Source organism: Parasteatoda tepidariorum, chromosome 11, assembly GCF_982258835.1.
Source record: "Parasteatoda tepidariorum strain Cologne lab strain chromosome 11, Ptep-v5.0, whole genome shotgun sequence".
Lineage (NCBI taxonomy): Eukaryota > Metazoa > Arthropoda > Arachnida > Araneae > Theridiidae > Parasteatoda > Parasteatoda tepidariorum.
The window spans coordinates 87,079,087-87,103,623 of NC_141765.1; the positions used below are offsets into that span (position 1 = coordinate 87,079,087).

General features: G+C 30.0%; 1 protein-coding gene across 1 annotated transcript in view; it reads left to right on the plus strand.

Annotated features, from left to right (window-relative positions):
• Positions 1–5,257: 5,257 nt before the first annotated feature.
• LOC107438533 (synaptic vesicle glycoprotein 2C) overlaps positions 5,258–24,537 on the plus strand; it is a 52,743-nt gene continuing 33,463 nt past the window's right edge. Inside the window, exon 1 of the mRNA XM_016050843.4 lies at positions 5,258–5,493. The gene's annotated coding sequence lies outside the window, so the exon portion shown is untranslated. The remainder of the gene's footprint in view (positions 5,494–24,537) is intronic.

Consider the following 24,537-nt stretch of genomic DNA (forward strand, 5'->3'; position numbering starts at 1 on the left):
AGGTTTATCGAGACAACATCCTTGATGCTTATGTGCGCCCATATGCCGGGGCAATTGGTGATTGCTTCCTGTTACAGGACGATAATGCAAGACCACACAGAGCTCGCATTGTTGATGATTATCTTCAACAGGAAACAATTACTCGCATGGAGTGGCCAGCTCGATCCCCGGACTTGAATCCTATCGAGCACGTTTGGGATGCTCTAGGGAGGCGTGTATCTGCCATCAATCCGCCCCCTCAGACCCTTGCCACGCTTGCAACTGCTTTACAAGAGCAATGGCTCTCACTTCCTATTGAACTGATAGACCGCATAATTGAAAGCATCACACATCGCTGTTTGTGCTGTATTGCTTCTAGAGGCAATCATATTCCATATTAAAGGTACTTTTTCTATTGCAAACCGATACTTCCAATTTGTTTATTTTATACATGTGCTAATTTCTATACTACTATTATTGTCTGATAATTTCTTTTTATGTTGTTTAATACCTTACTATGTGTTGTATATTGTGGGTAAGTTTCATAAAATTCCATGTGTAATTTCTTGAGTTATCGCGATTTTTGTGAATTTTCCTTAATTTATGATAACCAGTGTATATATACATAAACTGCTGTTTGTAGAAAATGCAACACCATGAAAGAATCATCAGAATCAAATGAAATTTAATGCAGAAACGACTTGTACTGATACAAATAAATGATGAAATTTTCAAAACAAAAGAAACAAATTAAGCGTCCGAAATCAGTATTTGGTGCAGCCACCACGCGCTGCAATAAGTGCTGCTATACGACGTGGCATGGAGTCAAACAGATGTTGAATATCTGCTTGAGGAAGAGAATTCCATATCGCTTGTATGCGCAACCAAAGTTCGTCTTTGGAAACTGCAGGACGCGGATCACGAGTGAGACGCCGACCAACCATATCCCACACGTGCTCAATAGGCGACATATCCGGCGAATAAGCAGGCCAAGGAAGAAGTTGCATGCGTTGTGCTGAACAGAAGTCTCTAACAGTCCGCGCAACATGTGGGCGTGCATTATCCTGCTGAAAGATAGCTCCAGGGATGCCTTGAAGGAAAGGAACGACTTCGGGCTGTAGCACTTCACGGACGTATCTGTTGCTATTGAGATTACCCTCAATTCGTATCAAATTGGATCGTCCATGATACGAAATCGCACCCCAGACCATAACTCCGGGTGTTCGACCACTATGTCGTTCAATAATACACTCAGGAAGGCAGCGTTGACCGGCATAACGTCTAACACGAACACGGCCATCATGGGTCCACAAATTGAAGCGTGATTCATCTGAAAAGACAACTTGGTGCCAATCAGCTCGCCAGTCTCTGTGCTCAAGAGCCCACTGCCGACGCAGCCGTCGATGATCCGCCGTGAGGGGAATCCTGTATAATGGCACCCTTGCACGCAATCCACGGCGCAGCAGACGACGACGAATTGACGAAGCCGACAATTGTACACCTGTAGCAGTAGACCAATGTGCTGCCAGCTGCCTGGAGGAAGCTGTGCGATCATTCACCGCCATGCGGAGCAGGTGTCGATCATCGCGCTCTGACGTCACCTTCTGTCGTCCAGTGCCTGTTTTTCGAGTTGTTCGGTGCTCGTCGGTCCACTGCTTCCAAACTCGCATCACTGTGGAACTGTTCCGCTGCATACGAGCTGCTATTGCGCGATAGGAAAATCCTCCTTCTCGAAGGCCGATTATCCTCCCTCGTTCAAACTCCGTAAGTTGCTTGAATTTCTTATTCTTCCGTCGTGGAGGCATACTCAGGTCTCACTAAACGTTTGCCACTAACAAATAATCATAGACTATTTTCAACGTCCCGCTACAGCACTTTATTTATACGCTTTCAGCATCAATTCAGAGGGCGCTGCTCGCGCCACGCACGCGCGATGGCTCTGAAACTTTATTAATTTGCATAATATCCTATAATTGACATTTGCTGCGAATTTCATTTGATTCTGATGATTCCTTCATGGTGTTGCATTTTCTACAAACAGCAGTTTAGATATATAACAGCAAATGAATGTTCCGTAATCAAATTCTTTAACCAATTAAAATGCTCCTATGTTTTTCGAAAGTGTTGCACTTAACGTTTTTCGTTTTTAGTGTTAATAGACAACGTGTTTTTTTCTTTTTATTCTATATTAGTTACGAAGTGCTTGAAACATTATATTTTCCTTTTTTTTGCATGTCTGAATACGTGTATGCTACTCAAATAATTTATTATGGCTAACTAATATTTAAAGTTCCAATTATTTACTGTTTGATTTATTTTAAATTATGGGTCTCTGAAAGCGATAATTAATGTTGATTAATTATGTTGGCTAATCAAAATTCTTAAAATACTTGCTAAAGTATTTAAAAGAAAAATGTAGAAGTATATAAATACTCGCAAACATGTCTGAATAGAACAAAATAGAAATAAAATAGAATAGAATGAAATAAGTCTAGATCAAAATTTTGAAACAAAATTGCATTGAAAATAAAATTTTGCATATATGTGCTTCGGTTAGTGAATTTTTTATTTCATTTTTAGTATCCTAAAACCAAAAAGAACTTTTTCTAAAATTTTAACCTAATAATTTTTCTTATAATGTTTTGCATGACAGAAAGCTATACTGAAAATTATTTTTATGGAAAACGATAGTTTCTCTTCTGTCTGATATTCTGTCATCGATTACAGCAAATCACATGCCTCACAAAGAGCGACAGGTAAATATTTATCCCTTCATACATCACTGGCTGCAAAAAAAAAAATGCTCGTGAAACTTCTAAAGTTCTTGTGCATGTCACGCAAAGAGAAAACACTAATCGATCCAAACAGAAATGATTCATTTTTGTCACGAGATCTCGATATAGGTTTTAATACGAGTAAAAACTCCAACACTAATGTCTAATAACCCTCTCAAATGATCTTTTAGTGATACTTCTCCAGCAGAGTGGTTCTATCTTTAAACTAATATCTATAGACGTAAATGAATATTTCTGAATGAATATTTAATAATACAATCTATAACCCATTCTTAACAAAACTACTTGAAATATTTTAAAAAGATATTAAAATTTTATTTTTAAGAAATCAAAACGTAACAAAAACTTTATCCCACAAAACTCATTGTAGTCTTATGAAAAGTTTCCATCTATTTGTAATATTTTAATTTTTCCCTAAATTAACATATAATAGAGCATTCTTTAGCATCCACAACAGCTCTTATACGTCTGTAACTAGTTTTCTTTTTGTAATTTTTGAATTCATTTCGTGCATCATTATTGTGAAATAAATGAGACGGCAGATTTTTTGGCTAAAGTGGGTGCTGGTAAGCCATTGGATGCACCTGATTCACTAACTTATTTGGAGCTGTTCTCAAGAAATAAAAAAGCTGAAAATGCTTCTTGGACCATCCCACCTGTTCACCAATGGTACCAAAGAAAGTGCCCAAGAGGTGCCTTATCATTCAAGTTCTGTACGCGGAACCAGACGACCATCACTAGGCTTATCAATGGACATTTCTGATCTCTGTCTTATTCCAATGAAAAAAGGTTTTTCCTAAATTGTGTGAAGTATGCTAACCATCAGGTTTCCCCAGAACATATACAAGATTGTTTGGGGCTTTCCAGACAAGATCTTTTCCCAAACCCAATTCTAGTATTAAACTTTCCTAGAGTGACAGATTTCATGAACTTGGTTGCTGTTGTTTAGTTCATTTACGTCGCACTAGAGCTGCACAATGGGCTATTGGCGACGGTCTGGGAAACATCTCTGAGGATCATCCGAAGACATGCCGTCACACTTTTGGTCCTCTGCAGAGGGGATGACACCCCGACACCCCCGCTTCGGTAGCCCGATGACCTGCTCGTCAAGTCGAGCACTTTACGGTAGCACAGTTTAACGAGGACTAATACCGCACACCCTCAGTCCCTACGCAGACTAATTCAAGTGATCATCCACCCGCACACAGACAGCAGCCAGTGATGCTTGACTTCGGTGATCTGCTGGGAACCGTGTCTTAACGATCAGTTCACTGCGGGACTTCATAGACTTGGATATATTCAACAACATTCTATATTCCTATTTTGAAGTGATTGAAACAAATACATTCTTGATTACAAATAGTTGCTGTTTTGTGAGTTTTAATTTTGCAATGCAGAATAAGAAAATAATAGAGTTAAAAGAACTCTTATCAATTAATGACTAAGTTTGGGAAAGGATAAATGTAGCACATTATACTATTAAAAAATATCAGAGTTCATTTGATTTGTTGCATAAGTTATGAATTGTTTGTTACGAATTAAATTTTTTTCAATTAAATAATAATTTTTAATCCCTAGTGTGTATGTTTTTTTGTTGTTTCAGGTTTGATAAGGATTCTCGAAATACATATTAAGAGCAGTCTTTAAGAACACCCTGAATATTGTAAATACATATAATATATTAGATGGTGAATTTATCATGTTTCATTTTAACAAAATCCTTACATCTCTATTTGTTTCATTTCATATGGGTTTTCTCCCAAAAGTTGTAACATTTGCTTTTTCATTGCAACTCTTGATACGTAGATAAAGCCTCTGCTTAAAATGTACTGAAATTCCTTTGCTAAGTATTTATTAGCCATTGAATAATATGGAAAAAAAATCGCTTTTATCATGAAAAAAAAATTGCATCTGAAATTTGGGAGAAAGTTGGGACTAAGAAAGTTAAATTAATGGTCATCAAAAACAGGTTAAATGAAGCAAAAGTACTTTCAGAACTCAAGTATTTCAAAATAAATCTTTCGTATTGAATGTATTTTTTCCGTTCTTTATAGTATAAGATAATACATAATAATTTCGTTATACAAATCATTTGTTGTTCAAATTATTATTTAATAATGAGCAAAATATTTTTGATACTATTTTGTGTGAATTATATGAGCAAGTGAACTACTTTGTTTTAAGTTTCAATTAGTTATTATATTAAAAAAAAAAGAAAATCTGAATAATTAGATTCTTTCGAAAAGTAGAGAAATTAGAAATATATATTTTATAGAGAGAATAGAGAAAGATTTTAGAGATGAAATCATTTTGAATATTGTTTTTATTATGTTTCTTAGTCTATTAGTAAAAACACTGATGAAACAAAGTTTTATGAATCAGTTAACTCTTTTCTGAATATCCAACTGCTCTGCAGGAAAAGAAACTTCAACTATGCCAATGATGTTCTCAAATATACATACTAATCCAACATTCCATCCTAGGCACATAACGGCGTTATTGATGACGTCATGAGCATCGATCCGGCGCATGCGTCTCTCAGCCTAAAATCAGGTGGAATCAATCGCCAAAGCGAGGTAAGGCAGCAGAATTTCCAGGTGTGTCCATTAACTTCTGATGTATAGTGAATATATCAAAAGGAAACTGAAAGATTTAAAGAACATCTGAAGAGAAAAACGCTCCCACTTGTTCTTCGTTTGATATTCATGCTATTAGATTGGTGAGTTTCTGTAGTATGTATTCTTCTTTTGAGAGTATATGGAGGCACATGTTATTCGCTTTGTTTACGTTTTGTGTATCGACCGTAAAAATGTGAGGCAAAGCGTTTAGTTTCGGATCTAAAAATAGCCAAATGATGCATTTTTTATTTGTAAACAACTATTAATTACATTCTTTTTTATGATATCGTTTCTTAGTGGTGTTGTTATTTTGATTATTGAGATTTAAAGTATTATTTCGTACTTAATGCTAATGTTTCATACAAAAAAATATCGATTCGAGTTTCGGTCAAGATGCAATTTTTCAAAATAATTTGAGATATTTGTATTGCATGTTGCCAAATTTTTCATAATCAGTGCAAAATTTATAATTTGAATTGATTAATAATTAATATGGGACTTACCTACATAGTTTAAATTTTCAGTAAAGGTCAATGTTCATATCAAGATAAACAGTTTATAATAGACATTATTTTCATTTATTTTTATGTAACATTATTTTAATTTATTTTTATGTAACATTATTTTAATTATTTAATTATTGTAATAATTCTTTTAATTATTGTAAAAATAATTTACATAACATTTTAGGTTAATTATAACTGAAACACAATATGCCGCTAATATTGATGCAGGGTGCTCCATACAGACTATCCTTAATATCTAATATTTAAAATTCTAGTAAAAGTGCAGCAAAAAATATCTAATCATTAAGGCTCATAATTTAATACTTAAGTGAAGAAAAAAAATCTGAATAATTTAATGCCAGTCTTTTTTACATTAAAAGTTTCAGGTTTTAGGTAAAGTTTTAAGAAGATTGCTAGTGAAAGGAATTTCATTCTCATTAGACAAATATAATAATTTCCGATGATTTTAACTCTTGCATTGCTTTTTCCCATCTCAACAATGATATGCCGAATATTTTATATGTTTTTCTGATATGTTGAAAAATATCACAAATATAAAGTTCGATTATGTTTAAAATTTATCACTTAAAAAGATTATCTTAAATTTATCTTTGAGACTTATCTTAGATCTACCTTCTTTTAAGGTAAAAAAAAAGTGCCTACCAAATAAATTGCTATGAAATATGATTGAATTACTATAAAGTTAAAAGAGAGTTAATTTCTTATGAGGCGTAAATTAGTTTTTTAAAAAAGTTGCTTAAACATTTATTTTTTGAAATCTGTAGCTAATAACCGTATATAAGCATTAAAGCGATAGAGATAAAATTAAGTAACTGCAGATTGTCGCACAACCACTAAATAGACATTTTTTTGCAAATTTCAAAAAACAATTCATGATGTTTTTAAAGATGCACCTAAAGCATTGCATGAGCATTATATTTAGTACAATATATTTATATTTAGCCCAAAAAAATGTAATGTTTAAAGTTATTAATGAGTCCCTACAGAAATTTAGTAGGAGGAAACCGAAAAAGTTTCTATTAATAGCCTCATCTTAATGGCGTGCCCGTTGAGAGAGATTATTAAGGGCGTTTTTCAACTAATTTCATTTATCACAAGATAGTAGATAGTTAATGACATTTCTATGCTTTGTAAAAATGTGGAAGTTTTACATTCTTATTCTTTGTTACAATGAATCAATAAAAACATAATGCCAAACAGTTTTTGATTTGATGCTATTAAATACAGAGTGGACAAATTATTCTAGTACATAGTTTTCGTTTAATATAACATTTTAGGTAAATTACAGGTAATTATATGCAATTAAATTCATAACTAAGTATGCAAAATAATATATAGTAATTGAATAATTCAAAAAATTAATTTTCATATCTTTTTCGATTTATTTCCCAAATTGATTTTCAAAATATTTCTTAATTTTTTTTAGAAAATTAATTTTTGAATTATTTTTTTTTTCACAAAATAGATTTTTAAATCAATTTTGATTTTTCACAAAACTGATTAAGTCGCTTTTGATTTGTTCACAAAATAGATTTTGATATAAATTTTGTTTTGTTCACAAAATTCATTTTCAAATCAGTTTTTATTTGCCCACAAAATTGATTTTCAAAACATTTTAAATTTTTTTTCAAAACATTTTAAATTTTTTTCTTACAAAAAATCCCCTGTGCAGAGGATCGAAACTTTGATGCCACGTCTTCGGATCATTCTCAGGTATGTTTCCCAGATCGTCGCCAATAGCCCATTGTGCAGTTCTAGTGCGACGTGAAATAAGAACCTACCTACCTCAAAAAATTGATTTTCAAATCACTTTTGCTTTGTTCATAAAATTGATTTTTAAATGACTTTTAATTCGTTCATGATATTAATTTCAAAATTACTTTTGATTTGTTCACAAAATAAAATTTAGAAAAAAATTCCTTTCTGTGTTATGCATTTCAACAAAAATTGCGGATAAACTGTTATTATACTAATCATGTTTTTCAATTAAAAATAATTAATATTGTTACCCACGTATCGTATAACAGCTACATCTAAAATGGTATAAACTTATATTTAAAATATTTTCATATTTCTGTAATTTTTCATGTGTTTTTTGGAAATTCATCATAAGACGGTCAGATAATATTTTTTTTTGCTATACTTACATTTTACTTTTGCAAGTTTATAAAAAAAGTGCGTACTACTTTTATAATAACCAATACATTTGATGAATATTATGAAGTTTTTTTCTAATCAGTTTTCCTAATCAATTATGAATTAATTACCTTTTAAATAAATTATTTACTAAATAGACTATTTTTTTTTAAACTTCATCCCAGTGTTAACGAATAATTGTTTCGCTTTCGATTTATTTTTGCAATTTCAGATATTCAGAATTATTTTTTTAAAAAAGAAATATTTGAATAATTTTTTATGAGTTTCTTATTAATCGAGTTTTTCTTCATTTTAATGAGTAAAAAATCTTAAAACGTCATTCTATGGAAAATTTCATATCTATGCGAGCAAAAATTTTACAATATTATTAAAAAATTCATTACATTTTGTTTGTAAAATGATATTAATTAAAAAATAGATTAAAAATAAATTCGTTTTAAATGAATAGTTTGAAATTAATTTTATCAAAAAGTTATTTCCTGAGTTTCTAGTTTAGTTTAAACATTAGTTAATTTATTTTCTATTTCAATTACAAAATATTTAATCGCTGATTTATAAATATTTTCTAGTTAAGTTTAAACATTAGTTAATTTATTTTTCGTTTCACTTAGAAAATATAAAATTTCAGACCTATAGATATTTTCTAGTTTAGTTTGAACACTAGTTTCAATCATTCCTTTCAAAACAATAAAAAGTACCTTTTTTGTAGCCTTTGCTTTCGTTTCTATTTTCATTTTAATAAATTTTTGCTTTTAGAAATTTTGATTATTAATTTTATCTCAGTTTTAGAGTTTTTTTTCGATGTTTTTATTGTCAGGTGACAGAAAAAACCTTCAGTTTAATGTTAAAAATTTAGTCACTATATGAAATGCAAAACCCTGTTTCTAGTTAACCTTTGACTATTTTTGTTTGGAAGCTTTCTGATTTTGAATAATGGATTTTTTTAGTTTCATCATACATAAAGCAAAATAATTCGCTAACTTCGCAAAATATATCACTTAATTCTAAAATAGATTAGGTTTTCTAAAGTATTTCGCATGATATTCAATTATGAAGCATATAAACAGATTAATAGTAATCTGAGAAACATATTAAATTTTTTTAAATAAAAATTACTTCCTAATAATAATATTAAAACTATTTTTCATATAAAATAAAGGGATTGAAGTCTTTTAAATCAAATGAATTATTTTCATGAATGATAAGTATGAGATATGCCATGTCTCTTTCTTTACTTTTCTGCATAGTTGTGATTTCCAAACACTAATCTCTATCAGCAAACAATAAAAATTCAAATAAATTGTAATTTTTACAAAAAACAGTTTTCATAAAATCTATCAATTTTGTATCGTATAATTCGAAAGTAATACAGGCATTGATATTACTAGGTAGAAGAAAGAGTTTTATCTTGTTATTTAACCATTGGATGTAGAGATCTTGCGGGTTTCAAAGTACTTTCTTCCATTAAAAGATTAAATATAGTATTAAAATACAAATATTTAAAAATAAACAATATAAATATAAGAAAATTAATCAAACAGCAAAAATAGTGAAAAATAAGTCAAACTTCATAAATATTGAAAAATTCACAAATAACGTTGGTCATTCTTCTAAAATAGTAATAGAAAAACAATATAAGCACCTTGCTTTTCTTAATTTATATTTTTAAGTCAAAAGTCATTGAATATTTGCTTCACATGAATACATTGAAAATGTATGTTTGGTTTTTTTAATCAAAAGTTAATATTCCAATATAAGTATAACTGAGGCATGTCTTTGGATAATAATTAAATTATCTTTTTTGTAATTAAATATTTATTTACTGATGTTTATATGAACAAATAATAAGAGTAAGTTTTGCTAAACTATGAAAATTTCATAATTTTTTTTCTCCAAAAAGAATTGAAATGTAAGTTTTGTAAAAATTTTTGAAAGCAGTAATAATTCTCTCGTGCGATCTCATTTAACTTAATTATAATTTGAAACGGTTCGACAAACAACATTGTCTGCACTCAATCCTCATGTTAACAAGAACAAATTTAATGCTTTAGTGATTCTGCTTAAAACATTTTTCAGATGATTGACGTTTATTATTTATTTTAAGACTGTAAAATAGATTTTAAAATTTAAAATAAACTTGCAGTAGACACAAGAAAAAACAATTTTTTTTTCGGAAGAAAAATCCTATTTTTCTTTTCACTAAAAGAATGGTCAAAACTAACACAATAGCATAAAATTTATTGTGTTTCTGGCTCCGTGGGTGCACCAACCGAAGTACTTTGGTAATGATTTTGGAATAATTAACAATAATATGTGGTTTTATATTATGTGATAAATTTTTATAAATGTGGTAGAATTTGGCAATTTTATAATGATACCTTAGAGCAGGGATGGGCAAACTTTTTTGGTCGTGGGCCATAACTCTAGAAAAAAAAAGCTTGGTGGGCCTAGTAAGAACTTCTAAAATAAAAATTCTAACTTCCGAAATAAAATACAGTCAATTCATCATTGAACGCATGGCACTCTACATCAACTTTGGGTTTTTTAGTTGCCATTTCGGGGTTAAAAAATTTTACAAATAACTCAAAAAAAGCAGTAGCCATTTTATACATTTAATAATTTCACCATTATTTACAATGACGTTGTATGTGTGCAATCTTTCCATACGCAGTAAATAATGTTAGAACTCGCCCCGGTTGAAAAATTCGCTCGTTGGAACTTAAAAATGTGTAGTCTGCCTCATGTGAAGTACAATTCACCTATATTAGATTCCATATGTCAGCTCCTCGAGAAAGACAAACACTAGTTGGAGCTAATCTACGGCTATTCTATAAGGAACTTCTGCTTTCAACATTTTACCAATTGAAGCTGTCTGTGTTAACTATTTCCATCAATTTATGTCTTGTCGAACAAAAATAGAGAAAGTAAAAAGGTCATCAGTACTTTGTTAAAAAAGAAAGAACAAAAATAGCTTTATACAAAGTAGACAAGAAAATGGACGTATAATGTATATTGTTTATATTCGCCATGGATCGGCAAGTTAAAATTCTGTCCGCGGGCCGGATAAAACCTTCCGGCGGGCCACAGTTGGCCCGCGGGCCGTAGTTTCCCCATCCCTGCCTTAGAGTATAGGGTAAAAACCATTTATTCGGTTAACTTACTTTCCAGTTTTTTGTTTTTTAATAAATTTGTGGTAATAAGAACTGTAATTTTGAAAGTCACAATGTTTGTTAAACCGTTACCATATGAACGAAAAACTTGCCGAATAAATGGTTTAAATACCGTATATTTCTTTTTTAATACTAGAACAAAGATTTTTTTTTTACCAAAATTATCATTACCATAGAGTGCGGTAATTTTACCAGAATTGTTTTTTCCGTGTTTCTAACAGTAGGGGAGAGTGGGGTCAATTGTAACAGGGTACGATTGTAACAGAGCAAAAATTTCGAGTGTCGGGTTCCAGATTTGGTTCCTAGGTGGCGCACAAGGTGTATTTTATAAATCTACATTTACACCCCTGATGGCAACCATTTTTATGTACTTTTGAAAGAGTTACATCACAAAAGATATTTTCACGCCACGCAAGTACTTTTTTTGGTATTAGAATATTATATTGTAACAAAGTAATTTTGTTTAAACAAATAAAAATTAGTAACCGAATATGTAAGTGGACACCTTAATTAACATTTCAATAAAAAAAAGATTAGTTTTGCTAATTAACTAGCATTGTTTTTAACAAATGAAGCTGAAATGGCGTCATGGGGACAATTGTAACAATAAGTAAAGGGACGATTGTAACAGCTGAAAATAAATAATCTTATGTTTATAAACCATTACTTAACTCTTTAAGAACCCCCAATAGTTTCCTATATCATTTATATTATGTTGCATGTGCATTATTTTATTTGTCACCTTTCACAACATAAATTAAAATTTTTCACCCCTTAAAGTTAAAAGTTTAACTCTTTAGGTCTCTGCTCATTATCATTTTTACTCCTAAAATATCACTACTATTTTGATCAATAAAAAAATATATCACAACTATGATAATATGTATAATTAACTATGTTTTAGTTAAATTTATGAACTGTTACAATTGACCCCGTAAGTGGGGACAATTGTAACAAGTGCACGACTGTCAAAAATTGTTAATAACTAATATAATAATATTTAAAATAAGGTATTTATTTTTTTTTCTAGTAGAGGATAGTCTACTTTACTCGTCTGTCAATTAATACTTATAATATATTGGATTTTTGTTAGTTAAAAATAGTTAAGCAAAAAGTGTTACAATTGACCCCACTCTCCCCTATTGATTAGATGTGTACCTATTTTCATGTAAAATACAAAAAGAAAAAATTTAAAAACTAATCACACAAAAATATTCAATTCACTGATTTAAAATGCTCTTATTTTAATCATAAGGTGTCATGTCAACCTTTTTGTGTTACCTTCTCCCTCTCCTGTCACAAACTGACACAATTTCACAAACCCTCTCCCTTCCTTCCAAGCATGACTTCATTTGCGGGCAATCCCATAAAATTCAAAATATTTTGAACCTAAATAACCTCTGGAATTTCTTTCTGTCATTCAATTAAATACTAAAAACAAAAAGTAATTATTTAAAACTATCTTTTTGGGTATACGACTACCAGTGTTCAACTCTATATCCTTGCAATTTCGAATCCAGAAGACAAGGAAACTCCTAGTATTGGGAGAAATTTGCCTTTGTGGTAGATATTTTGAGGGAACTACTGAGCATTTTATTGACATGGTGTGGAAAACCACGAAAAACTCCCACTTTTAGCCTGATGGCAAGGAAACTCTAAGCTCATCATCCGTCTATAACTGAGGATTTTTTACTCCAGCACTGTGGTCAATGCTAGCCGGGGCGGAATTCGTATTGACCTGCCATCGCTGGGATTCGAACCCAGTCACTTCAGTGGGAGGCGAGCGCTCTATCCTCTGAGCCACCACGGCTCAATTTTCATATGTTTTGGAAATGTTGTGATTAAAGAATATAGTGAAAGAAGAACTTATCTATCTTTTGATGGAGCAATTGGAACCATATTTCAATGATTGTAGGATAGTAGGTACCTAGTACAGTATATATTTGAGGATAGTATATGGTTACAATTGTATCTGTCTCATAAATCCAAATCAATTAAACAGAAGAAAAAGCACGCTTTTTCAAAGAAAGTATAATTTTGGGTTTGGTTCACAAATTGTTATGTAATTTGCTTGCTACATAAATTATTATATATTCGAATCTTTAAAATAGCATCGCATTGCTTGAGATTGCGATTATTACATCAAACATTTCTTAGGGGGATTCGTTTTTGCTGGAAAGGAGTTTAGTAAAAGAGTTTAATGAAAAAGTAATATAATAAATGAAAGGAGTGTATTAAATAAATAGTATAAGAAGCAAAATTAAGCAAAATTAAAATATTATGAATAATATAAATAAGTGTTACTGTAAAGGAAATTTAGCGAAAAAGAGTAACAAATGAATTACGAATCATTCGAATTAAAGGAATTTTCGTCATTGGTAGCTAAGAGACTTTTTTCAAACAGTGTATTAGTTACGGATAAACTAAATGTCCATGATCTTTTTCTATTTATGCCCTATTTTCCCATAGAATAATAAGAGGGTGGTGGAGTAGTATCTTGTTTTGAGAACGCAACGAACTGTTTCAAGCATTAAGAATATAAATTAATGACATATTTTAATTTTAACTTTGTTAAAGAAGATGGATTACATTCTTTACTTATGTACTTATTTTTCGAATCATTTATGCATTTGGAGAAAGACAGAGAGCATACATTATTACATTTTTAAGCATTTATATAGATTTCTATGCGATGTATCATTTTATTCTACATATATTCATTTCATGGTATTTTTAACTTTAAATGAGTTTGTATAATCTCACCATAATTACATTAATTCTTAACTTATTTTACCGTTCTTAACACTCTTCAGAAAAATTTTCGTAACATCATGTAAACTGTAATTAGAGCGTTTCTATGTTTTTCTCTAACAATTTTCAGTCCTTTATTCATTACTCAATTATGAAATTTCAAAAATGATTCTCAATCTTACGTATTTCAAATAATTGCTGTAAAATTGTTTCTTTGTTTCTCTTATCAGACAATAGTTTTTATGTTCTTGTATTCTAACTGCTTCTATTTATGATTCCTAAATCATGATGTCTGTCTTAAAATAATGCGAAAATGTATTAGCCTGGGCATCAGAAACTTTATAGAAGCTAAAATATAGTCTAAACTAATCTAAAACCTCACCAAAACAAGAAAGTTAAAATTTTTTTAAAAAATTCCTTAGTATAAAGTTTATTTAAAGGAAGGAACAGCACTAGTTAATATAATTACACTAACAATTACATTTTAAATCAGTTATTGTACTTTCTCATAAAGAATTCCAACGGCCCAATTTTAAGCATTAAAACTTAAAGATTTGTTAATTTTTTTTTTTACTTCTGAATATTTAAAGAAATTGTGCCAGTTGATTTCATCGTAGATGCGGGGTTGTTGTTCCAGGAAATAACTTAGGAGTTTTGGTGGTAAGTTAAATATTTGATATGTCTGCAAAATATCACATGGAAACAATATTATTTTTGCGAATTACACTATAAAAATTAATGTTTAAAAATGATATAAGTTAACTAAAATAGGAGTATAAATAATTCAATAGCTATATTGCAATTAAAGTTAACAAGCAATAAACGCAATAATAGAATTAATAAAAATCTCTACAAATTTGAAGTATCTATTAACGGTGAAAATGATCAAATTCATTTACTATGTTTTTTAATTTGAAACATAAATTTGAAATGAACTTGGCATAAAATTTGTCTTCTCTAAAAATAAGCCATATCATGCCAATATCTCATGACAGAAATAGGCGGGGTTCTGTCAAAAAGCGAATAGGTCCATAGATACGATGACATTTGAAAGTAGAAAATTGTTCTACCAATCGTGACTTTCTCTTTATATTTAGGTCAAAAGAAAAGCTTTATTACTTATAAAACTCTACTGATTTTGTTTTGAATTCCACGTCAATCCAAGTTTTTTGAGTAATTATAAAAGTAATCATGCGAAGTTTAAAGAAAATAAACAGTTTTAGTTTTTAGAAAAGCAGACATTTTTTTCACATCTTGAAAATTAACGATCTTAACTAATTCTTTGAAAGCATAAAAAATATTATACTTTTATTTATAAAGTAACAAATTTAGGAAAATATTGTAATTTAAATAAAAAAGAATTACTCAAATATCATTAGAATTTTCTGCAATATGTAATCAGTTACGAATTATATAAACAATAAGTATTTAAAAGAATCCTCCATCTTATTCATTGTTTTTATTATTACGCAAGAACCATAAATTTTTCATGCTCCCTTAAAGAGGGGAAGGGGTAAATTTTAAATTTTCTTAAAAAGTAATGTGTTTATTTTCTTTTAAATTTGTTTGAACTTTTTGAAGAATTACAGTTACCAGAATTGTAGCATATAACGAACAAATCCCCAAATTTCAATAAATTTTTCCAAAAATCTATTTTTCAATCTTGGCACACCAGTTCCGTGAAAACTATCAGCTAGTTATCATTTTTTGGTCATTAGTAATCAAATTTAATATAAAGTAGTCTACGAGTTTAATGGTTTATATATTTCCTTATTTGGCTTTTAATATAATTGAAAATTTAATATTTATACTAAAAGAGAATAAACTATTGATGCTAATAATTAACTTAAAAATTAATGAATAAAATATTTCTGTGTTGCCCCGTGAAGATTTTGATTATTCAGTATTATTCAATAATTATTATTTTGTAATATTCAAGTTGACGATAAAGTATATTAAAAGATATATATAAGTCATTGCCATTTTGTACGCCATTTAATTACAAGCACATCACTGTACTTTTTGTGATTTTGATGCATAATCCAGCATTTTTTTCGGTCGTAGCTTTGAAAGCAAAAATCAGTAAAAATTACAATTAGTTAATCAAAGATGTTGAAGCAAATCAAGTTAGGGTTGGACTATCGCATCAATGATTTACGTGATATAGTTACTATATCAAAGAACTATATTTGCTTCTTAATCGTAAACAGGCCTCAAAATTTATTTATTTCATATTTTATTGCTCGTCAAAGTCATGAGGCTAATTTTAAGTCAGCCCATAGGCTCTTTTGCTATTGAAATAATTAGTTTCTCAATAATTAATTCTTTAAACTTTGTAAACCGTAGTTTGACTGGTCTGAATTTTTCTGTGCTAAATTTCAGAAAAATGGAAGTTGTAAGATGAAGAGTAGTTGTCCACTTGAATCACCAGTTTTTATATAGAACAAAAGAAAATAAAAGCTGATCAAGCATAACTTTCTCTGAAATAAATATAAAATTAATTTTTTAAGCTGACAATACAATCTAAGAAGGGAAACCTCAGAGGAACTATAAACACAACATTTTATATTTGATACATATTTATCTGTTATTGCTTCCATTTATTCCTGCAGCTGATTCAAGCCTTAACATATAATAAAAATTTCTCTTATTGCATATGTCATCACCTTAATTGGTGAATTACAGACTATTTTGCTGTTCTTTAATTACCTCCTCTTTTTACATACATTTTCCTGTCTATATTTTTGACATAGCTTTTCAACACCTGAAATAGCTGAAAGTAAATACAGAAAAAGAGTGTTCTGTTTAATACATAATAAGAATGTGCGACGTACGAATAATAAAAAATGGTCACGTAACTTAAAATGCTCTTAAATAACTCTATTATTCAAACAAATTCTGTTATAATTCTGTTTAAAAAAATAAGTTATCAATGACTACGATGGGGGCCGCGATGGCTCAGGGGATAGAGCGTTTGCCTTCCACTGAGGTGATCCGGGTTTGAATCCCGGCGATGGCTGGTCTGAACGAATTCCGCATCCGGCTTGCACCGACCACAGTGCTGACATGAAATATCCTCAGTGGTTGACGGATCATGAGTTCAGAGTCCCTTTACCGTCAGGCTAACCGTGGGAGGTCCTCTTGATCTTCCTTTTCATGTAACGCAAATACGGATTAGTTTCCTCAAAAGGTCCTCTACGAAGGCAAATTTCTCTCAATACTTGATCCAGGAGTTCCTTTGTCTTCTGGAATGGGTTCAAAATTACAAGGTTACGGAGTTGAACATTGGTAGTCGTAAACCCCAAAATTGGGTCGGCTGTTCAAAGACGGTTATAATATTAAATAAAATCTAGATCAGTCAGAGCTGTGATGGTTCAGGGAATAGAGCGTCCGTCTATTAATGAGGTGAACCGGGCTCGAATCCGAGCGAGGTCTGGTCGATGCGAATTCCGCATCCGGCTTGCACCGACAACAGTGCTGACGTTCAATATCCTCAGTGGTAAACGGATCATGAGTAAGAGTTCCTTTGCCGTCTGGCTAACCGTGGGAGGTTTTCGTGGTCTTCCTCTCCGATGGAGGGCCGGAATAGCCCGGTTGGTAGGGCAATGTCCAAGGGGTCGTGGGTTCGATCCCCGCTGGCCGAAGACTCCTCGTGTAGTAAAATTATAATTATCAGGTGATACTTTACAGTTGTATTGTTTTCACTCGGATGAAACCGGTTTGCATTTGTTTACGCTCCTGCATCAATGGGTTAACATTGTAATGCAATACGTTAAAAATAAATACAAATGGGAAGTATATAAGTGTATAAAAACTTTCCTGAATAAAATCTCATTTTATGTATGTTTAAATGCACAAGTATTGCATATAAACTCATGCAAATCATGCAATTATCAAAAAAACTTCAGAGCGTCTAATAATTTGATCTAATTATTTTAACATACTAATATAATGCTTGATATAATAAATATTCCATATTTATATAATATATCGTCAAAATTATCCTATCGTCAAATTTGTATTATATATCGTCTAATTTAACCAATTGATACACTAACGTGAACAAGTTCAAACAAGTTTCCGTCACTTAAGAACAATAAAGCTATATACCTGATAATTAAGATTTTACATAGAATCTTACAGTGAGTCTAATAACTTGGCCAGGGACTTTAATTAAATAGTTGTTTGAATATGTAAAGTATTTTAGACGAATTTATAATGAAAAGGGTTTCTGATTCACAGTCTGTGATTTTTCACATTTGGAAAAGAAGTATGATATAAACTACCAGATTGTGAAAAATTTACCGTGTTTCTGGTCCTTTGGTTAAGCTAAAAGGCTCGGTAATTTTCAGCGCAGCGCTTTGGTAACTATTTTTTTAAAAAATTGACAATAAAATATTGTTTTATAATACTTGTCAAAATTTGGAAATTTTATTATGATACTTCAGAGCATGGCATTAATACTATTTTCTCAGTTAAATTAATTTTAAAAATTTGTATTTTTACTAAATGTGTTGTAATAAGAAACATAATTCTGAAATCCAGAATTTACTAAATGAATGGTTTAAATGCCATATTTTTTGCTTTTACTATCCAGAATTATGGTTCTCTTTACTAAAAATGTCAGTACGATAATTTTACCGAACTTTTTCTCCGTGCATAAAGAAATTTAATGGTTAAACATAATGCTTGAAAAAATAAAGAAATAAAACAAACAAAAACTGTAGTTAATATACATAAAATGGAAAACATCATTACATGAGATTTCATCAAGATGCAACATAATTAATTTGACATTGTATTTTTTGAATGATACTACAACCTTTACTTTCTTACCACACCACGACAGCTTGTAAAATTGCCAAAAGCGGAAATGCGGATAACTTAAGCTTCTTTTTCTAAGTTTTCTTGGTCTCATTCCAAAATGTAGCTTCGTGGAAAAGTCAATAGTTTTAAGTAACTATTAACTTAAGAATGAATTAACCATGTAAGTGTGGATTACGAAAATACAGATTATTATTAATTTGTCTCAGTACAGTGTGAAACAAAACATGCTTCGACGAGCAGGCTTTAATTTTTATTGTAGTTAGATTGCAAAATTTATATGACGCAGCCATTTTCTTAATAGATTTATTAGACAAAACTTAGTATTGAAATTATTGATCAGAAATACTTTAGGAACATTTAACTAAGGAATTAAAACGAGCTGTAAAAATCATTTTTACATTTGAAGCAAAAGTGAATTGGTAACGGTTTATTTATTATCAGAAGTCAAAGCCATCGCAGTCATTCATTTCAAATGTTTTTTTTTTAAATACTATGGCTCTAGTTTTGGGGGAAGCATATAAGTGTACAAAACAATAAATGTATGTGGAAGCATTAAAAATAGACATTAATAATACAGATGACAATGCATTTATAAAAATAGAATGAATAGTTAACAATACATTATTCATTGTCTGTTTCGTGAACTAAAATTTTGTATTATGAAATAAAAATTGCAATTTACAGTACGCAAAATAAAAAACGAACCACCCTGAATTACTTTTGATCAAATGATTGGATTTTCACGTTCTAGGGCTCAATCTTAATTGTTCGAGGAGGGAACTTCAAAAATGCTGACTAATTAATACAGACTGTATTTTAAGTTACGAAATCAGACACAAAAACGTACTTTCTCTGAATAAACATACCTTTTTTTCATATCTTTTTCTGATTTGGGTTTCCAGCCCCCGAAATATAGGGATAGCCGCAATCCCATGTGATATATGGTCCCATGAGCTGTAGTCAGGAAATCGGTTCAAAGTTTGGACCCTTTAATGCTAATTTTACTTTTTGCTTATTTCCCCATATGTGAAGAACTTTTTAAGCGTATCTTCGATAAATGTTTCGTCATAATTATAAAATTCGTTAATACGGTGATAGTTATATGCAAATAATAACTTTTAGTAAATATTTTTTGTTTTATATTATTTTATTTAATCTTGGTCAAAAAATTTTTTTAAATTAGCAAGATGTAAAATTTTTTACATCTTTTTAACGAATGCAATTTTAAATGACAAAATAAAAGCTTTGAGTGAAATCGGTCGAATAGTTCTTGAGAAATTGAATTTTGAAGAAGTCGTATTTTTAAAATTCGATTTCCTAAAATGTGAAGATCCGATCTTTAGATCAACATTTATTTACGGTGGTCAGTTCTTTTTACGCAATATAAAAGTTTGCTCTAGTCTAGTTCACGCAATAAAAACTAAGCCCATTTTGTTGATTTGATTTTTTTAACTTATTTCAGAGCTGCAACAATCGGATATCAAACTCCGACGGTTCACATTAAGGAGTAAATATCGCCGTAAAACGTTTCATTTTAAAATGATTAATGAACAATGAATTCCTTTAAAAATGCCTTAAATTAAAATATAACTTTAAGGGCTACCAAACAGCATGGAGGAGCTTCATAGAATGCATTTTTAAGTGATACTCGATTTTTATTTATTTATTTATTTTTTTGGGAATTTGTTGTGGGTTATAACGTGACAACTTTTGCTAGTATATGTTTTGAATAAACATAAATTTTATTTAATCACCGGCGTCAACTAATCGACAAGTTCATTATTGATCATTAAGAACCCATAATCTAAAAAAAAAAAAATGCTAAAATGAAGTCAATTAATGGCTTTTTGTTCACTTTGCTTGTTACTTTGCATTTGCTTGTTATTTACTTTTACGAATGTATTTAAAAAAAATGGAAATGACTATATGTACATTAGAAATGACTAAATGATATGCTGCATATTTTTTACACAAATGAAATGCACTCATGGCTTAAGATTACTCTCCGTGAGCCTTCAGCCAGTGTTGTAATTGCAGTCTCTGAGTATCACCTTTAAAATTAGTGTATCATAACAAGATTTATTACACATGAAGAAATCTAATGCTGTGAAAAAATGTATAAGATTTTAAAAAAAATGTAATTGTATAAGATTTAACAAAAAAGATGTGAAGATTTTATTATGTACTTTAAATTTAAATTTATTATTATTTTTTTTGCATATGTTTCGTACATTTTTACTTTATTGTGATATCGTACTTATAAATTAGTTCATAAAATAATTATTTGGTGAAGTCCGTGCTTGTAGATAAACACAAGCTTTTCAATTCAATAAAAGGTAATAAAATAAAATCTTATAGCGAATTTTAGATAAATAACTGTATAAATTTTAGATAAATAACTTATAGCAAATTTTAGATAAATAACTTATAGCAAATTTTAGATAAATAACAGTAAATATCGCGCAGTAGGAAACGATTATTAAAATGAAAAGGCTTATTAACCAAGATGAAAATTTCGAATTCGCTAATATTCAAACAATTACCTTAACACATAAGAATGTATTTACACATTATTTCTTTTACGCGAACATTACATGCTCCTTATATTACTATTTTTTAATAATTGATCATAACTTGACTTATAATACTTTAAATAACTTCTTTAAGCTATATTGTTTTAAAATTTTAGGTAGTTAAAAAAAGTTTTCATATTCTATATAATAAAAAAATTTTTCTTTATCAACAATTTCATTGACACCCAGAATGGCTTTGAATTAGAAAAATTGCATTTGAGTTTGATTAAAAGCCTTAAATTTTTTTTTGGAGTTTAACTTGGTTGCACTGATTTTTAATGTATTAACTTTTGAAAGTTTTTTTTATATATTAGAATTTTTTCTTTGCGTAATTTGTTCTAGTTTTTAAAAAAAAATAAATATTTCTTGAAAATCATATCAATAATCGATATTTGTTATTGCATTAAAGAACTACAATATCGTATATATATATATATATATATATATATATATATATATATATATATATATATATATATATATATATATATACATATATATATATATATATATATATATATATATATATATATATATATATATATATATATATATATATATATATATATATATAAGCGACTAATTTGTTTGAATGACACAACTGAAGGAAAAGTTATGGGATGGCCGTGAAAAAATAAAACAATTTAAAACCACCTGTAAGTTAAAATATAAGTCGGAAAACAATGTAATTTGCTAATTTCCATTAAAGTAAATAAAGCATATGAGGGCTTCAAAAGCATTCTCCAGGAAAAAAGCTTAAGATGTGAGAACTTATATAATTTAATACATTATATAAAACTATGGAGAACTCTTAATTCTTTATCCCGATAAAGTCAAATTTGAAATAGATTTGAACATATGTAAAAAGAGTTTATTTATTTATTTTTTACACTTTTGACGTTGATACTATTTTTCTCTTTAAGACTAGAAAATAAATTAGGAAATGAAAATTATAGGACAAAATAGGAAATGAGATTCAGTTTTGTTAGCATTCAGGTTATATTTCCTTAACCATTGAATACACGTTGACTCTTTTATTCCCTACTAAAGTTCTACTTTCTAATTAATTTGCTTTGAAAATCATTTTCAGTTTTGTCAAAATACTAATGATGTAAATTATAATCACATGTTCTGCTAAAAAATTTTCGGTGCTAGTTTAATGAATAGAGTACAGCTACCAACCATGTGCAGTAGGGAACAAAAGTTTTGGGAAGATAAGTTTTCTTGTTCTAATTTTTTAGGGAGCAACTGATTTTGGATTTAAAAATTCTTATTTTAACCGAGAATTTGAAAAATTGAAATTCGAAATTTTAATATGAACTAGTTTTTCAAAACTTGATTTGAAATTAATCATCACAAGTAAGGAAAACATATCAAAGTTTAAATACTTCGTCGCATATACTTCGTCTGTCTGGTCATGGCGTCAGGCACAATGTCTGGACAAGGAATTAACGAATCCTTCTTGAGTGGACTAAGGGATTTGTGTCCATTTCATCTGCAGATTCTGAAGGATTTTTGCTTTTGCAGCTGTTCTCCACTTTTTCCACCGATGATTCTCAAATGTAATCCGTTGGATTTAGGTCCGGTGATTGACTCGGCCAGTTCAAAGTTTTGACCTTCGAAATGTTTTTAAAAACATATTGATCCATAGTCCAATCGAAGTGTGTGAAGTGGAGAGGAACTACGTAAATATAATGGAAAGCTCTCCAGATCATTTTTGATCCATTTCTGTGTTTCGCTGTTGACTGTTGCTGCCGGTTGCTATTTGAGGGTTGAATAAAACGTAGGCCATCACTTCCGAACAAATTCAATTTGAATTCATTACTCCAATGTCGTCAATAGCCGATTGTGCAGCGCTAGTGTGACATAAATGAAGTACCTATCTACCCATTGAACCTTCTTTAGTTCTCTCTGCTCTGTGCTCCTTTGCAAAATTAATCGGATCATCCTACTCTTAGCTTGGATGAATGAGAGGTATTTTTGCAGGAACTCCTGAACACAATCCACCTGCATATAGACGACATCTTATGGTGTGTTTACTTTATATGAATCTTTTTTCGGTAGCCATCTCTTTGCATATTTGATTTGCGCTCTTGTTTTGTCCTTTTTTGGGTTAACGCGTCTTGACGCTAAGTCGTTTTTCAGTGGGACTCCTAATCTTTGTGCATCGTGCACACATTTTCCCTCCTTCCATTTCATTACTATGTGGCCAACAGTTGATTTTAGTATTCTGAAACCATTTGCATATAGCTTGCATAGAAGGAAAATAACGAAATCATTAGTTAAAAGGCAGGAATAGGATTCAAACCCATATATTTTGCGTGGAATTTCTTTGCTCTAACTACTGAGCTATGAGAGCACTTTTATTATTTTTATTAAAGATATTATATTTTACTTAAGTATTAAAAACATTAAATGTCTCTAAACGTTTTGTTTCTTTTTTTTCAAATTCTCGTTCGATATTTGTTAAATTAAGCATTTTTAATAATATTATTTCTGGCTCCCAATGTACGATGACTAATGCTACAAATCACTAATTTAAGAAATGCTTCTTGCATATAAAGTTAAGACAGAAAAACATATCTTCTTTAACACTAAACATGCCATAACTGGTCAAATGACCGTTTGAGAACGCTTGAATCAAAAATGGGCTTATCATTTTATCGTTTCGGCACATTTGACTTCATGACTTTTTCTAACAATTATATACAGTTAATATTCTATGATAATTTTTTTTACATTTTTGTTTTGTTTTAAATAATACTTGTCGTATACCTATTTCTACCATAACCGGTCATTTGACCGGGAGAACAATTTATTTCTTCATAAGGGGCTTAATTCATAAGGTGCTTTATAGCTTTCTTACGATGTAATGCGTGTTCAACGTATTGCATTCAATTACTTGCACATTGATGCAAAGACTGTTGAGTAGTTAGTTTAATCAGAAAAAATGTAAATTCAAATTTCAAGGAAGTACCTAAAATTTCAGATTGGAATTTTTGTGTAAGAAAAATTGATAAAAACTAAATGTTTCGGTAAGTAGCTTATGTTTTATTTTGATAGCTTTACTTCATTTCTAACTAACTGTTAGCATAAGTTCCTAGAAGAAATAATATTAATTATAAGAATAATTGTAAGAA